Consider the following 17675-nt stretch of genomic DNA (forward strand, 5'->3'; position numbering starts at 1 on the left):
TGTGTGTGTGTCTGGGCCCTCTCTGCCCCGAGGGCGGCAGGCAGGCAGAACGGCGGCCTGAGCTGGGTGGGTGCCCGGACTCTGCAGGACCCTGAGTGGCCCGGGTCACCTCCACGGCCACAGGAAGTTCGGAAGCAGAGCAGGGATGGGATCTCCTCCATCTCGAGGTGCCCGTCTCAGTGAGGGCAGCTGTTGGCGATGACAGCAACTCTGAATTTCTGGAGTGTGTGCTCTGGGCCCGGGTCCCTGCAAGGGCTTTACAGACTGGTCAGTCCTCACACCTGCCCGGGGAGAGAGGCCCTGTTGTTTCCCCATCGCTCAGAGGAGGGAACTGAGGCCCACAGATTAAGCGACTCAGGGAGACCGCACAGCTGTTGAAGCCGGACACTGTGACTCAGAGCCCATTCCCGTGACCACCACGCTGTCACCATCTGTCCTGACAGCATGTGGCTCAGAGGAGAGGGTGACAGGTGGAGGGTGGGCCCAAGACCTCAGCTAAGCCTGTGACAGACTACCGAGAGTACTTTTTTCTTTTCTTTTCTTTTCTTTTCTTTTCTTTTCTTTCTTTCTTTCTTCCTTTCTTCCTTCCTTTCTTTTTTTTTTTTTTTTTTGTCTTCTTCAGATTAGAAGTGAATGGTGGACGCGTTAGGTAAATAGCTGGGGCCTTCCAGAACCCAGTGGCTGGCTGGGGATTACGACAGGATTCACAGGGCGGGATGGCCATCAGGCACTTGGACTCTGTCTGTCTGTCTCCCTGGCAACGCAGGGCCTTGTCTGTGTGTCTGTCTGCAGTCTGGTGAAATTGCCCGTTCTGAGTTCCACTCATCCGTGACTTCGGCTGGCACCGTCCTGGGCCTGACCTGATGAGACCAAGGCCAACACCGGCTTGATTGTGCAGCTGGGGTGGGGGCAGCAAGGGACACACCAGGGAGGAGCAGAGCGGCTGCTGCTTTTAGAAGTCGCACTAGTGGCGTGACCTTCCTTAGGTAGTGAAGCTTGAAACCTCAGTCGTATCGGACGTCCCCCTGCCCCTCTCCCCCAGACCCAGTCAGTGACCAGGTTCTGGCGACGTTTTCCACGTCGGCACCATGCGGGGTGCCTTCTGCTCAGTCTCCAGCTCCACCGGAATCTTCTAGATTCCCATCCCCGGGACCCCTGCAGCAGTGGCTGGATGCATGCCTTCAGTCTGGCCCTCCCTTCCCGCTGCTCTTGTCTCCTCTTCATAACACTTTTAAAAAGTCTTCATGGCCCCTTACTCAAAAGCCTTCAGCAGATACCCCCCAATTTGTGATAGCCATGGTCAGCTCCCAGGGCCGTGAGGCCCGGGACTGCTTGCTGTCTCCGCCTTGATTCCCCTCTGTTCGGTCAGTCTTCCTCCATCACCAACGGTCCCCTCCCACACCCCTGCCTTGACCCCTTACCTGGACCTCTGTCCCCTCCCTGTCCTCTGAACGCTGCCTATTACCCTCGATTCTCCAGCTAAGCGGTTGGTCCCTTGAAAGCGGCTCTCAGCCCATTATGTCTTCAGCACAACCGGCCACATAGCAAGCACTTGGGAAATTTAATATCTACTGATTAATAGCTGATTTATGACCTCTTGGCCTTGGGGGTTTTTTCCCCCTTTTTAATTCTTCATTGCATTTTTTAGAACATTCCAGATGAGCCCTCTGACTGCGATAATTGAATACTTGTTAGAAGCAAAGCCAAGTAAAAGGAATTAACTCCTAATCCTGTTAAAGACTTTCTCATTATGCTGTGGGCTTGTGTTTTGGCTTCTCTCTTCAGCGCCTTGACAACAGGGACCATCGTATTCATTATGTGTCCCCTAACGTGCCCATGGACAGGAATTCCAGAGTCGGTGTCGGAGTAAATGAGTGTCGTTCCGGACGAGGAGCACGTCAGATGTTGGTCATCTCATTACTCATGTTTTCCCTGTGTCTCTCCATTTATATCCGTGCCTCGTCGGAAGCTGCCCATATTACTTACTGCTGGCTGAGTTCATTAAGCCTGGAATTGCAGAATAGTTTTGGACAGAATTTTTCTTCTACTGGGCGTCTTTCTGCCCTTTCCATCTTTGCTGTGCTCAGCCACAGTCCCCCCCTACATAGTTTTAGGTTATTTCAGCTTTCAGGCTCCGCCCCCCCCCACACAGAGCACCCACCCTGTACTCCCCCCCCCACTATACCCCCTTCCTCCCCTCCCCCCTCCATCCCTCCTCCCCTCCATCCCCCCTCAATCCCCCCTCCCTCTCCATCCCCCCTCCATCCCCCCTCCATCCCCCCATCCCCCCCCCATCCCACTCCCCTGCCCAGCACCTGGTTCAGAGGAAGTTCTCTGGGGGTAAGCCACCAGCTGTCCTTTGCGCTTGGAGCGCTCAGGAGATCTATTACTTAGGCTTTCTCAGTAAATGAAATGGATCCAGAAACACTTTGCAAACTGCTACAGGAGCAAAACCAAATAGGTTTTGGTTCTTTCCTTCTGAAGCCAAACATTTTCTACCGGTGGTAGCTGGCTTTACATTTGCATATGCTTTGCACAGTTGTTACTGTTGGAACAGTTGAATTATTCCTGGCATGTGGTCTTTGGGTAGCGGGGAGGTGAATAGTTGCGAAATAAAATGTGGACAGAAAGCATGATCTGGTAAATTAAAAAAAAAAAAAATTTACAAAGTGGTAAGAATACAGTATCGTGCAGTCGGCCTTGTACCAAATGTCCAGCCAAAAAAAGTGGGGAAGAAGAAAGTTAAGCATGAGAGCGAGGCAAAAAGTCCAGCTGTGTGATCTCTTTAGTGATTGGCCCTGATGTCTCTGGGACAAGACCGGAAAGCAACAGGGTTGGTCGGTCTTCACAGGTTCTTTCCCCACGTGCCAAACAGAAGCTCAGGTGTCATGATTCCTGACCCTCCAACACGACCACCGGACACACCCACACGTCCCATGTCCTTGGGTATTGAACTCGAAGACTGGGACAGGAGGGGGTGTGCAGTACTGGAGTTCTCCCGAAATTCTGTGAATTGGCGCTGGTCCGGGAACCACACGTCCCTCAAGGTTGTTCTCATGGGCTGCTTCCTTCTGTCTCCGGGGTACCGGGAAGACAGTTTGAAAAGGCCTGTGAATCCTTGTAGCGCAACCTTTGTTGGAAACAAATTAGGAGTGGTTCATTTTATGCTGAGCCTTCTGTCTTCTCTGTCCCTTCACTTTGTGAGATCCATTCTGAGATTGGGCGAATGTGTTTCCTGAGAGACTCCACGAGCCCCACAGTGTGTCTTGGTTGGCCTCCATTTTGATTCCTAGGGAGCCGGTGCCGTCACTGGGAATAGGTTTCGGCCGTTGGCTCGGTCATAGAAGCATTAGACACACGAAGCGAAACCTCACTTAAATGATGTTCATCGAAAAGCGTGGGGGGACTTCCTGGTGAGTCCGGGAGCACCATAGTTCTGTTCATCCAGCTTTAGGGCCCACAGCTGTGCAACCTCCCTGTGTCTGGACACAAGGGTGTGTGGGTGACCCCCCTGCCTTGCACACCCGTGTTTCCCAGGCAGACACTGCATTTCTTCGACAGCTTCTGCAAATACTCTAAAAAAATAAATCTGGCCCTGGGATTTCCTAATATAACAAGTCTTTTCTGGTCTAAAAAATCTAGGCATTTCTACCGGGGAAACGACGTCAGGGATTGTTTTCAGTTTGGCGCATTTTTGTTGCTCTTGGTTAGGCCTTGGACGATTGTCCGTCCCATTTTGGTTCGCCCTGCTTGATTCTTACTGTTGTGACTCATTGCCAAAGCCACATTACAAAATAGGAGACCATTTCGTGCCCTGGAAGGAGGGCAATATTCTTACCTTCCCAACAGATCTATTTACAAGGCTGACATTTTCCTAAGAATGGCTTTTGAGGGTTTTGTGAGTATATATAAATTTTCACAGGTGTGTTTTTTAATTCAGGCGATGGATTGATCAGGGACTTAGGAGCATTAGGTAGAATGAGCAATCTGGAAATCTGTATGTAAACCTTGAAGTAACATCCTTACCTTTGGGCTGCTTCTGGGTAAATTCTTTAAAAAAAAAATGCAAATTCAACATCTCATGCACACCCACGAAAATATGTTCAGTATGCTCCTTCATGCTGTTGGGTCTTTCTCTAAGCAAGCTGCCGTGCAACCTGGCAGTGTCCTCACTCTCTGCTTCTCAACCTTGTGTCCCCTGAAAGCTAAGTCCGTTTTCTGTATTCTGCAGAAATGGAGTTTCCCAGGCTCCGTAAAGGCTGACTCAGGCAGCTCCTCCTCCAAGAACCCAGAGGAGCACACGTACCACGTTGTACTGTAGCTGTCCCCACGTCTGTCTCTCCTACTGATGGGACTTCTTCGAAGGTTACGATCTTTGTCTTTATGGCTCCAAGGCTAAGTTCACTGCCTGACATGTAATGCGCAATGAATGAATGAGCGAACTGAATGGAACGAATGACAAAAGATTGCATGACTTAATTTGCTGGCAGATAACGGAAGTGAATGCGGAAGAAGGTAATTTAAACCCAGAGGATGAACATCAGCGTGCAGGCATGACCAGGGCCCCAAATATTTTTTAATTGCTTTCCCTCTTGGGAAATGTTCTAGGCTGTGTTACCGTACGTAGCCTGAATGGCAAGAAAGCATTTGAACGTGGCTATCTTATGGGAGATCAATTCCCATAGGGCAGGTTGGACTCATAATGAGCAAATAATTAATGAGTCTCCTTCTCATTCCAAGGAGGATCTGAGATGAGGCTCTGTCAAGAAATGGCAGTGGCACCAGTTCACGGGTAGTATGTCATGGGGTCAGCAGAATTCATGGCAGAAGAGAAATAGATGGGAGCCCACGGTCCCCGGGAGTGGACGGCAGACACAGGTGTAAACCCTAAAACCTCCTCAGAGGCAGGTTCAGTGCTCTGCCCATTCGTCCTTGTAGCTTTGCTCCATCCGTGTTTAATGAAGTGTCTATTTTTACGAGAAGACCAGTAAGGATTTGTGGGTAGTGCCCCTCACCTCTTGCTTCTATCTATTGGTTGGCTTATTTAGTTGGGTAATTAGGTATTTAGTTGTTTTGCGCCCCCCCCCATTTGGCCCCGCGTGGTGAGCAGACTCGCTCTGTGGCAAATTAAAAATACGGACTTCCGTGGCCCTAGCTGGAAAATCAGCGGTTCACAGGGTCACTGCAGACTCTGCTATGGGCTCCTGGGTATCACAGATCTAAAACTTTTAGTAACTGTAGAGTTTTCAAAAGCTCCCCTACCACCTTGTAAACTCAGAAACGCCCTCTAGGTTGAGACTCACTGATGGAGAACAGATTTTATAGAAAATAATTATGAAATAAATATAGCTGCATTTGCAAATGGAAAAGTGAAGTGCACTATTCAGTAGACAGTCCTGTAATCGTCACATAGTGAGGAGAGACAGCGTGGGGTTGCGGAGAGAACAGACTTGAAGTCACTCAGCTCCGGTCCGCGTCTCAGCTCTGCCACCTCTTGACTTGAGAGCCCCATTGTCTGCGGTCACCGCCTCACCCCTACACTTGAGGAAGAAGCCACAGAGGACCCTGGCTCCTTTGTAAGCTCTTTGCAGATCCCCCAGAGCCGTATAAATAGAAATGTTTGTACCAGCTCCTGGCCTACCTCCCCATCCACATTTCCTTTGAGAATCGTGTTCCTTATGCATGTCATTGGCTCCTGTCTGCTTTGCCACTTTCTTTGCAGTTGTGTTTGTCATTCTGTGGCCTCTCATCAGCCTGTTTGTCCTCAGAGCCATACGTCACCCTTGTTCTATTCTGTATCATGGGGCCATCACCCCCCATGCGATGCATTTCCAGGATCCTCACATTGGATGGTTTCCAGAGGCCTGGTCATGGGAGCCATAGACAGGGACTGGCAGGTACAGGGGTAAGGGAGAATGCAGGGTGTCTTCCCCCCTCTCTCTGCCTTGTGGGGTGTCTCCATCAGTGACTCTGTCTTCTGCATGCCTCCAAACATACCTTCCCTTCTGTGGTTCCAGCTTCTGCCAGTCAACCTTCATCACGATGTTCTGGTCCCAACAGAGACCTCCAGCATTTGAGGTTTGTTAACCCCCCTTTCTGGTGGGATGCCTCTAGCCTTTAAGGCAGTTAGCGGCTTCCTGCTGATGTGAGTTTCTGCGTTTCATTGCCATGTTTGCTTAGCTTTTCAGCTCACGTGTCACATTTATAACTAAGTCCATGTATTACCTTCCTTTCTCTCTCTTTTTAGTTTATTTCAGAGAGAGAGAGAGAGAGAGAGAGAGAGGGAGGGAGGCAAAGAGAGCGCCAGCTGGAATGGTAGAGGGAGGGAGAGAGAATCTCAAGCAGACTCCGCACTGAGCACAGAGCCCAATGCAGGGCTTGATTCCACAACCATGAGATCATGACCTGAGCCGAAACCAAGAGTCGGATGCTTAACCGACTGAGCCACCCATGTGTGCCCAAGCTCCTGCTCTCTAACACACGCAGAAGGGTTTCCATTTTTGCCACTGGACCCTGACACCTCTTTTGAAGTCATAAAATGTCTTTATTGCCTGCACTAGTCAGGGTGGCTGAGATCAGCCCAAGCGTCTGAAGCATGCTGAAAATACCGATTCCCCAGACCCACCCTACGGAGGTAGTGATTTAGTTGTTGTGGTGTGTGGACCAAGAATCGGGATTTCCAGAAGGCTCCCCGGGTGGTTGTGCTGCCCAGCACTGGTATAGGGAACAGCAGAGCCAGGCTGAGGTGGAGGGGCTGGGAGTGGAGGGTCACTGGGTCACACCCCCACTGGGGGCTTCTCTTCTACAGATCAGGCTCGCAGCAGGAGAGCCTGCCTTGGCAGAATTAGAAATGTCAACCTCCCATGGGTGTCGCAGGACAGTCAACTAGGTGTGTCCGCAGCACAGGCTGAATTGGAGGATGCTAAGGGATTATTTGCAGTGTTAAATGAGATCATGTATGCGACCGCTTCTCTCACATAGTTGTTGCTCCAAATGATCGTGTCTCTCCTTCCCTCAAATTAAGTGAAAGCACAGAAGTGCAGAAGCCTGTGAAATTGTGTAAATTATTCCTGAAGCTAACAGAATCTAGATACTAGATATCAGAAAGAATAGATAAGCAATTAAATAGTAAAAAAAAAAAATCTGGTTGCTAGGTGTGTATCATGGTTATCTGAGCTGTTGTCTCAACATTCTAACCATAGGACACTGGCAGTTGGCTCTGTTGACTGTCAGAGATAATTTAAGAAAATAAGTTCTAACTGGGAGTCTGGATCAATTGCATGTTAACACATTCCCTAAGGAGACCTGAGTCTTCTGATTATGCCCTTACTTGGCCACTAGAATTACTGCATACCAGCATCATGCCGGAGACCATAACTTTGAGCGCTTGACTGTCCAATTCTTATCAAAAGGTTGGTTATGAGAAATAATTTTCATGGAGGATTGCCTGAAGGGTATGCAGTCCATTCATTCCTCACTTAGATAGCCTAAATATTATTCATGGTTTAAGTCAAGTCATTGGCCCTCGATGTAATATCTTCTTGTCAGTTTCCCTTTACTTGGCCGGATTAGTGAAAAAAGATAGATCTATCCTTATGGAATTTTTGCACTCTGTGCTAAAAGAGGAAACTCTCAAATTAAAACAATTCCATTTACAGTTGCACCAAAGGCAGTAAAATACACTGGCATAAACTTAACCAAAGAGGAGAAAGACCTGTATTCCAAAAACTATAAAACACTGATGAGAGAAAGTGAAGGTGACACAAACAGATGCAGACCTGTTCCATGCTCATGGCTTGGAGGAATCCATATTGTTAAAGTGTCCACACTGTCCAAGCCGTCTGCAGATTTGATGCAATCCCTATCAAAATACCAGCAACATTTTTCACAGAACTAGAACAAATCCTGAAGTTTGTGTGGAACCACAAAAGACCCCAAACAGCCAAAGCAGTCTTCAGAAAGAAGAACGTAGCTGGAGGCATCACAATCCCAGATTTCCAGATCGACTACAAAGCTGCAGTAATCAAAACAGTATGGTCCTGGTGGGAAAACAGACAGATCAATGGAACAGAGCAGAGAGCCTAGAAGTAAACCTTCACTTATGTGGTCAGTTGATTTACAACAAAGGAGACAAGAATATGCAATGAGGAAAAGACGGTCTCTTCAACAAATGGTGCTGGGAAAACTGGACAGCCACATGCAGAAGAATGAAACTGGACCGCTTCCTTACAGCGTACGGAAAAATGCACTCAAAGTGCGTTAAAGACCTCAGTGTGAGACCTGAAACCGTAAAACCCATATCAGGTAGTAATCCATAGAAACATTTTTCTGGACCTGTGTCTTGAGGCAAGAGGAACAAAAGAAAAATTAAACCATTCGGACTACACCAAAATAAAAAGCTTTTGCACCTTTTGCGAGGGAAAGCATCAACAAAACAAAAAGGCAACCTACTGAATGGGAGAAGATATTTGCCAGTGATATATCCAGTAAAGGGTTAATATCCAAAATATATAAAGAACTTATACAGCTCAACACACATAGAACCCCAATATCCAATTTAAAAACGGGCAGAGCATCTGAATAGATATTTTTCCAAAGGAGACGTACAGATGGCCAACAGAATCACGGAAAGATGCTTAACATCACTCTTTGTCAGAGAAATGCAAATCAAAAAACCACAATGGGGCATCACCTCACACCTGTCTGAATGGCTAGAATCCAAAACACAAGAAATAACAAATGTTGGCAAAGATGTGGAGAAGGAGGAACCCTCATGTTCCATTGGTGGGAATGCAAGCTGGTTGCAGACCCTGTGGAAAACAGTACGGAGATTTCTCAAAAAATTAAAAACAGAATTACCATATGATTCAGTAATCCTGCTATTGGATATTTACCCACAGAAAACAAAAACACTAATTTGAAAAGATATATGCACGCCATTGTCTGTTGGAGCACTGTTTACGATACGGAATCAACCCAAGTGTCCACTGATAAATAGTGGATCAAGAAGATGTGGGCACCTGGGTGGCTCAGTCGGTTAAGCCGCTGCCTTCGGGCTCAGGTCATGATCCCAGGGTCCTGGGATCGAGCCCCACATCAGGCTCTCTGCTCAGCGGGGAGCCTGCTTCCCCCCCCTCCCCTCTCTGCCTGCCTCTCTGCCTACTTGTGATCTCTGTCTGTCAAATAAATAAATAAAATCTTAAAAAAAAAAAAAGATGTATATTTATACAATGGATTCTTACTCAGCCTAAAAATGAGATCTTCCATCGGCAACAACATGGATGGGTCTAGAGGGTATCATACTAAGTGAAATACATCAGACAGAGAAAGATAAATGCCTGTGATTCCATTCATAGGTGGAATTTTAGAAACAAAACCAATGGACACACTCACACACAAAAAGAAACAGGCAAAAAAAAAAAAAAAAAAAGACTCCTAAATACAGAAACCAAACTAGTGGCTGCCAGAGGGGAGGTGGGTGGGGGTTGGGAGAAGTGGTTAAAGGGATGAAGGGTCTAGTTATCTTGATGAGCCCTGAGAAATGTAATAAAGTATTAAGTTATTATATTGAAAACCTGAAACTATTACAACAAACACTGTGTGTTAATTATATTTCCATTAAAAAGATAGAAAGAGAAAACTCATAGGTGTTTCTAGAAGAGGAAACCAGTAAGTTACCGAGGCAGGGGCGTCAGACCGGCATGAAACGACTCCCCTGTGAGCCAGGAGGCGGGAGCACGGCAGTGCTGTGTTTATAGAAAACTGAAGGGAAAGGACCGAGCTTAGAAGCCAATAACCAGCCAAGAGATCTCATCACACACGAGGCCCAAAGAAAGACCTATCTGAACGTGGAGTGACTCAGAGTGGGCCATCAGGGTGCCACTGCTGAGGAAATTAGGAAGTGTCCCAACCAAATGCAGTTGAGTCAGAAAGAGGTGTGTCACGGGAGGGGAAGACGGAGAGCCAGAGACACGAGGATGAGCAAAGGAAGCTTGTAAGCATCGAATCTGAAGAAATGGTGAGAATGTGACATGAACTGTAACTTTTCCCTGAAGAATCCTTCCAACAGAAGAGCCCTGTGAATTAAGGGGAGGTATTTCATAGTTAAAAGTGAAACAGTGAGAAAGTAAAAATATTTTAAAATACCTCCTGTGGATGGGGAAGAGAGGAGAGGTCATGGGTTGGTTTCTCTGGAAACAGGCCATGAAACAGTTTCGGGTGTAAGATACTGAGTCGAGGTCCACACCCGTGTTGAATTGAATTGTGTCCCGCAAAAAAATAATACGTTAAAGTCCTAAGGTACCTGCGAATGTGGCCTTCCTCGGACACGGAGCCTTTACCAATGTTACCAGGTTCAGATGAGGTCATGAGGCTGGGCCCTCATGCAGTGTGACTGATGTCCTCGTAAGGAGAGGAAAATGCTGTGTGAAGACAGGCACACATGGGGAGAACACAGTCTGACGACAGGACCCAGGCAGCCACAGCCGAGGGACAGCAGGGCTCAGTGGTCACCACCAGAAGCAGGAAGACGCAGGGAAGGATTTTACCCCGAGGGGGATCGTGGCCCTGCTGACAGCCTCCGCTTTGGACTTCCAGCTTCCAGAACTGTGAGAGAATAAACTTCCGCCATGTTGAGGCACACCTGTGGAGACAGACAGACTCTGTGGGAGGAGAAGGGGAGGGAGCGCGGCTGGGCAAGCAGAGGGAGAAGTCAGGCTCCTGTGAAGGACCCATGAAGCCTGTCCAGCTTGGCCTGGAGCTGCCTCATCGTTCAGTCACAGGATGTGGGCTACCCCACAGAGGCCATCGCCCGGGGAAGGTGGCTCTCCACAGAGGCAGACTGACGGAGTTGAGAGGAAAGCATAGATTTTCTTCATGATTTAAAAATAGAATGATAACAAAGCAGATAGACATGGAATAAAATGTTTTCATTACTAGGAGGAAAAAAATGGAATTATGATTTGGTTCATCCAGCAAAGAAGAAATGGGTAAAAATAAATGTTACAGTAAATTGTAGTTACTAGTAAACGAACAAGATAGAAGCAAACCTAATACAATCATAACACAGTAGGGGAGCCTGGGTGGCTCAATTGGCTAAGCCTCTGCCATCGGCTCAGGTCATGGTCCCAGGGTCCTGGGATCGAGCCCCACATCAGGTTCTCTGCTGGGCAGGGAGCCTGCTTCTCCCTTTCCCTCTGCCCCTCTCCTTGCTCCTGTGTGCGTGCGCTCTCTCTCTCTCTCTCTCTCAAATAAATAAAATCTTTTAAAAAATCATAACACAGTAGATGTGAATTTGTTGAAATCCCCTTTCAAATGACAGAGTCTTAAATTGGCGAAAACAAAACGAAAACCTGGTTTTAAGTTATTTGTAAGGAACACAGATAAAATGACAACTAAAAAAGTTAAATGGACAAGGATATGCATTATTTGCAAATGCCAAGTATATGCAAATAAAAGGAAAACAGAGGGACGCCTGGGTGGGTCCATTGGTTAAGCATCTGCCTTTGGCTTCCGTCATGATCCCAGGGTCCTGGGATTGAGTCCCACATTGGGCTCGCAGCTCAGCAGGGAGCATGCTTCTCCCTTTGCCAGCTGCTTCTCCTGCTTGTGCTCTGTCTGTCTCTCTCTCTGGCAGATAAATAAAATAAAATCTTAAAAAAAAAAAAGAAAAACAAAAGTGGTGTATGTCAACCACAATGGAACCCAAAAGTAAAATTATTAAATAAGTAAAGAAAAGATACTTCTAAAAACAAAGAATACATTTCACAAGGACACTGTTATACATACATTATACACTGGCCAGCATTGTTATGGAAATTTTAAGGCAAAAACCAGAAAGAAATGCAGGAGAATATGATAGAACTCTAATCATATTATCGTAACCCAAGCAGGAATAAACACCCTTACCCACATGTCTTTAAAGTTCTAGTACTTGTATTTCTCTGAGAAAGAATCTTAGAATTTGAGCCAAACTTGATAAGTACATTAACTGTTGAAGGACCGTTGTTACATTCCTTTCTATTAAAAGGCTGAAGCATCATTCCGACGGGGTAGGAAACGTACCTGCTTATTATCATACTTACCAGCCTTGGCTGTCCGCCATCTTTGAAAAACGTTTGCCAACCTGATGGGCAGATAATAGCATCTCAGTCATTTTAATTCCTGTTCACTTACCACTAATGGGGCTTATCCTTTTCACAGGCTTATTGGTGAAATATATTTCCAGTTCATGTCCTCTGCTTATTTTTATATTATGTGGTTTGTCTTGTTTCTTTTATAATCTTTTGTAATCAATTTGTATCATCTCCTGTCATTTGAGCTGCAAACTCGTGTTCATTTTTTTTTTTTTTTTTTGCTTTATTTATGGCATCTTGTCATGTAGACATTGTAAATTTTTATAGGGTCAAATCTGCTCATTGTTCCTTGAGGGGTTATGGATTTACTGTCTTACTTGGTAGGACAGCCAGCCTGAAATTACACGTGTATTCCCCTGTATTGTCTTCTAATACCTTTCTGGCTCCATTTTTAGCAAAAGTCCTTCCTTTATTTCAGCTTCAACGGACTGCATTGTATTATCCCTATAGGCAGCTCTGATGGGTTTTGGGAGCGGGGGTAGAGAAGTGAATAAGTAATAACCAGGAATTTCTATTTTAACAGGAACTTGGGAAAGAAACCAGTTTCAACAATGAATAGGTCACCCGTCATGACTGACTACAGATGACTTGCCTTTTCATTTACAAAGGTAAGGAAACACAGTCTACGTTTGTAATTAATTCCAACTGACTCACTGTTGAGTTCTTACCCCTTTTATTTTATATTTATTTACAAATATTCTAAATTCTAGTTCATGACCTTTAACTTTGACATTATCAAATTTAAAACAAATGACAAGCAAATAGAAACATAGGAAATTTTGTGAATGTCAGCATGCCTCGGGGGGGGCAAACCAGAACCCAGGAGATGTGGTTTCTGCTGTTGATTACTACGTGCGGTTCAGGTTTTGAACAGCCTTAGTGTTTTCTTTATTGTCAAATGTAGAGCGCTCACTGCAGAATCCTTGGAGAATATGGCAAAATATAAAAATGAAAACCCAAGGCATTTATAACCCCATCATCCACAGATAATCACCTGCAGTTCTGTGAATTTCTTTCCTCCTGCCTTGCATACACATAGAGTAATGTATATAATTGTATATAATCTTTCTAAAACATAGTTCTCTCGGCTCCCGTAGTTATACATGATGTACCTTGACTGGTACAGGGACACAGCGCGTCTAAGAACAAACAGTAATTACCACTGCGTCCCTTTCAAATGGCCGTTTGCAGTTTACTAGAGCATTCCCTGGCCTCTCGTTTGCCTCCCCTGCACAGATGTCCTGGTGATAGGTCCACAGGACCCTAGTGAAACATCACCCTAAAAAACACGATTCAGGCAACATTTCATGGCATCCCTTTATCATTATTATCATTATTGTCTATTTTGTGCTGCTTCGAGGGAATTGTTTTTTAAAGAATGGAAGTTTGCCTGTTTCTCTCCTCCTCTTCCCTACTGTCCATTTAGGGATGCCCTACAGAGTGAAAAAAAAAAAAAAAAAAAATGGAAAGAGAGAGAGAGAGAGACTGTCTCATCCTATGTCCTGCATTCATGCCGGTGAGCCACCCCCTCACTAAGGTGGTTTTTCCAAGCACCCTTCAGAGTTGCTGTTGAAGTTTTTTGGTTTTCGAAGCTTCCAAGTCTTAAAGTGAAAGCCTGACACGGCATTCGTTAGGGAAATCTCCATCAATTCCACAGTTGGTTAAAGAAAAGCCAACTCTTACTGTCCTTGGCACCTACTAAGTTGGAGACACACATATACGCTAGTAGAGAAATGGGCTAGAGCTTCATAGACAGAATTCACCGAAGAGATACAAAGAACCAAAGAAACATGACAAAGATGTCTGTCCTTACCATGAATCATACAAATGCAAAATGAAATGATATTTTTTCCCAGAATTGGCCAAGTGTTTTATGTGATTTTAAGTGAAAACACTTGCGGCTGGTAGAGATCTAAAGTAGGTGTATTTTACCCAGTAGACATTATTCTAAGACTCTCTGGCAGCTGTTTTAGACTTGCTGTTGGAAATGTAAGAACACAGAGTATAGTTTTATTTATAAAAGAAAAGCAGGAAGCATCCTATGTGTCCACTAATAAATACCAAAGTGTGATGCATTTTCATGGTAGAATTATTTAGATGTTAGACATTTTTTCTAATTAATATTTAGTGATGCAGAAAAACATTTATGACAAAGTGGAAAGGGCAAGTACAAGTTTGCATATAATGGCTGTTTTGTTAAAAAATAAAACACACATTTGAAAAAGATCAAATGGTAGAATAGCCAAATATTAACAATTAGTCTTTGTGGATAGCTGGATTTGTTTTACTTAGGGAAGAAAATAAATATTTTTTTAATTTAAACATTACTTTTAAATTTTAAAGTGACTGAAAAATAATGAACAGTCGTACATTTGATTAAAAAGGGCGGGAGGGAGGAAGGAAAGAAGGAAGATTAAGGAGAGTTAAGAGGAAATGGGGGCAGGGAAGTGCCAAATAAGTTGTAGTTTAAAATAGGACCGTCAAGCTAAGCATCAGATAGAAGTTGACGTTTGAACCAAGACCTGAAGGAGATAAGCAGGTGTCTGGCTGGGGAAGATTGTTCAGGCAGTGGGAATAGCTCAGGCAGAATGCCTTAATTTATCTGCATTCTGGTGTCTTTGAGAAACGGCAGAGTGTCTGAAGCAGGGGCAAGGGGGAGCTCAGAGGTGCTGGGGTCAGAGGAGGCATAGGAAGAGGATTGGTAAATCCCGTGGGGCCACATCAACCACTGTAAGACTTTGGCTTTTACTTTGGGTGTCAAGGGAAACCACTGTGGGGTCTTAAGGGCAAAGTGGCATGATCTGATTAGGTTTAATGATATATCACTCTGGCAGAGAGTAGATTATCAGAGGGCAAGGGTGGCATCAAGCCCCATTGGGAGGCCACGAAGGATAACTCACACATAACAAGATGGTGGCCCTGCCCAGGAACGCACAGGAGGAGTGGTGACAGGTGACTGAATTCTGGACATCTTTCAATGGCTGTGCTGACATGTTGACCATGGTGTAAGAGAAGGAAGATTCGGGGCACCTGGGTGGCTCAGATGATTGTCTGCTTTCAGGTCAGGTCATGATTTCCAGGTCCTGGGATCAAACCCCATGTTGGGCTCCCATCTTGGCAGGGAGTCTGCTTCTCCCTCTCCCTCTGCCTTTCCCCCTGCTTGTGCTCTCTCTGTCTGTCTGTCTCTCTCAAATGAATGAGTAAAATCTTAAACAACAACAACAACAACAAAAGAACAAAAAACAGAGAGAGAGAGAGAGAGAAGGAAGACTCTGGTATTTGGGACCTGAGAAGAAAGAGGTTGGAGATGCCATTAAGTGAGATGGGGAAGGTTCAAGTGAAGGAAGTTTGGGAAGGAATGTCAGGAATAGGGTTTTAGATTTGCAAAATTTGAGGTGTCTGTTATGTTAGATATCCAAGTGGAGATACCAAGAAAACCATTGGTTATGCAAGTCTGGAGCTCAGAAGAGAGATCTAGGTGGTAATTGGGAATTCCAGAGAGAGTATGGATAGAGATGAGAACCAAGAAGTTGGTCTTGGACGCTCCAACATTGAGAGGAACCATCTGAAGAGACTGAGAAGTGATCAAGGAGGTGCAGGGAGGGTGTGGGTAAGAAACAAGGGACTACTGAGCTCTAGAAGCCAAGTGAAGAAAATCAGTCAGGGAGGGGGGAGTGATCATCTTTATCAATAATCTGATAGGTCCGGCAGAATGGGGGTTCAGAATTAGCCATTGGATTTGGCAACACGGAGGTCACTGGTGATTTTGAGGGGGAGGTTTTCAGGGTAGCGGTGAGAGCAAACCCCTGATTAAAGTGCACTAAAGAGAGAATATGTGAGGTGGAATCAGGGCTTGAGAGGAGCAACATCTTTTTCAAGGAGTTTTGCCACAAGGAGTAATAAGGAAGTGAGGGGGGAGTGGAATCAAGAAAAGTCAGTCAGTTGAGCCTCTAACTCTTGGTTTCCACTCAGGTCATGATCTTGGGGTCATGGGACTGAGCCCCACATGGGGCTCCGCACAGAGCCTGCTTGAGAGTCTGCCTTTCCCTGTGCCCCTTTTGCTTGTGCTCTCTCTCTCTCTCAAAAAAAAAAAAAAAATCTTAAAAAAAAATAAGACCCTTAAATGTCATGGTTCCCTGATTATGTAGTTATCCTTGTTTGCAGTATATGTAACTGGCTTCAAAAATTCAGGTGAATTCATAGTTAAGTGCAAAAATCTTAGCACTAAGAGGGGAAAGGAACATGTCTGAAAATCTGATACGTCCCAATGGAAAAAAACATTGGAAGAAATCACAAAGGTAATCAATAGTGTTGAGTATGAAAAATGTAGAACTTTTCTGTGTCATCATTATGAAAGACAGCAGCGTGGAAGACATGAATAAGGTGGTTGTAGACTGATTAGTTACAGCGATACATAAAAATCAGAAAGAAAAGCACTAGTAATAGTAACATAATAGGTAAAACTCAATAACTAAAACACGAAGAGCCCCGTAGATAAATGGAAATAGTAATAGAAAACTCAGAAGAGACACAGGAGCTCAAAAAAGATATGCCAGCCATGTTAATCATCACCAGTAATTTTTAGAAGTGCACATTAATACCAAGAGATGCTTTCATTCACTTATGAAATTAGCAAAGATGATTAAAATAATACGGCTAAACATGTAATGAAATGAGCTCCCAGTCACTGATAACAGTATGAATGGGTATATTCTTGGAATGAAATTTACTCATATGTTTTTCTAATGACCTTATAATTCTAGAAATCTAAGAAAACGTTGACACTAGACAAAAATAAGAGCACAAAATAATAACTGTTGTATCATTTGTAGAAGCAAATCCCTTGGGCCACCTCTCCATCCTTTAATATTAGCTTTATTTTTTTAAATTTAAATCAATTAGCCAACATAGTGGACATCATTAGTTAAGGATGTAGTGTTCAGTACTAACATTAGCATTATTAACTGACTGACTAATACACAGTTGTGTTCACACCACGGTGTCTCTTGCAACTAGAAAAAAAATCAGCATTCTTACAATGAGATGCTGATAATCAAGTGGGAAAAGGCATATTATATTAATGTTCATTGAAAACTGCAGGGTTGAGATGGGATCCTAGTACTTTCAGTAGAGTAGTGCGTGGAACAAAAGTGTAAATAAATTTGCCCAAATGTGAAGAGTGGAGTTACCCAGGGACAGTAGAACTGAGTACTTCTTTTGTCATGATTTACATTTTTTGGTACTTTCCAAATGCTTTTATAGGAAACATCTTTAATTAGAAGAAAGTTCGTTGTTGATTTTTTTTTAAAGACTTTATAGGAAGAAACTTGTACCCATGATGTGGGCTGAGACTTCCATCCCGCCTTTGTCAGAGCACATGGGGGCCAGTACAGTGTACAACCAAAATGACTTATAGGTAAAGATCTATTTCAGAAAGATTGAGGGACACAGATTCTTTTTTTTTTTTTAATTCTGAGAAATCTCTTCATTTCTTGGAAACAGCAGCAATAGACACAAAAACATAATGAACCAAACTGGATT

The 17675-nt window shown here is 44.7% G+C and overlaps 1 protein-coding gene across 1 annotated transcript in view; it reads left to right on the forward strand.

Annotated features, from left to right (window-relative positions):
* Nucleotides 1–17675, forward strand: part of PIP5K1B (phosphatidylinositol-4-phosphate 5-kinase type 1 beta) — a 287921-nt gene that overhangs the window by 100821 nt on the left and 169425 nt on the right. The window contains exon 2 of the mRNA XM_080819587.1: nucleotides 12658–12742. The gene's annotated coding sequence lies outside the window, so the exon portion shown is untranslated. The remainder of the gene's footprint in view (nucleotides 1–12657; nucleotides 12743–17675) is intronic.

This window comes from Martes martes (genome assembly GCF_963455335.1).
Source record: "Martes martes genome assembly, chromosome: 12".
NCBI lineage: Eukaryota > Metazoa > Chordata > Mammalia > Carnivora > Mustelidae > Martes > Martes martes.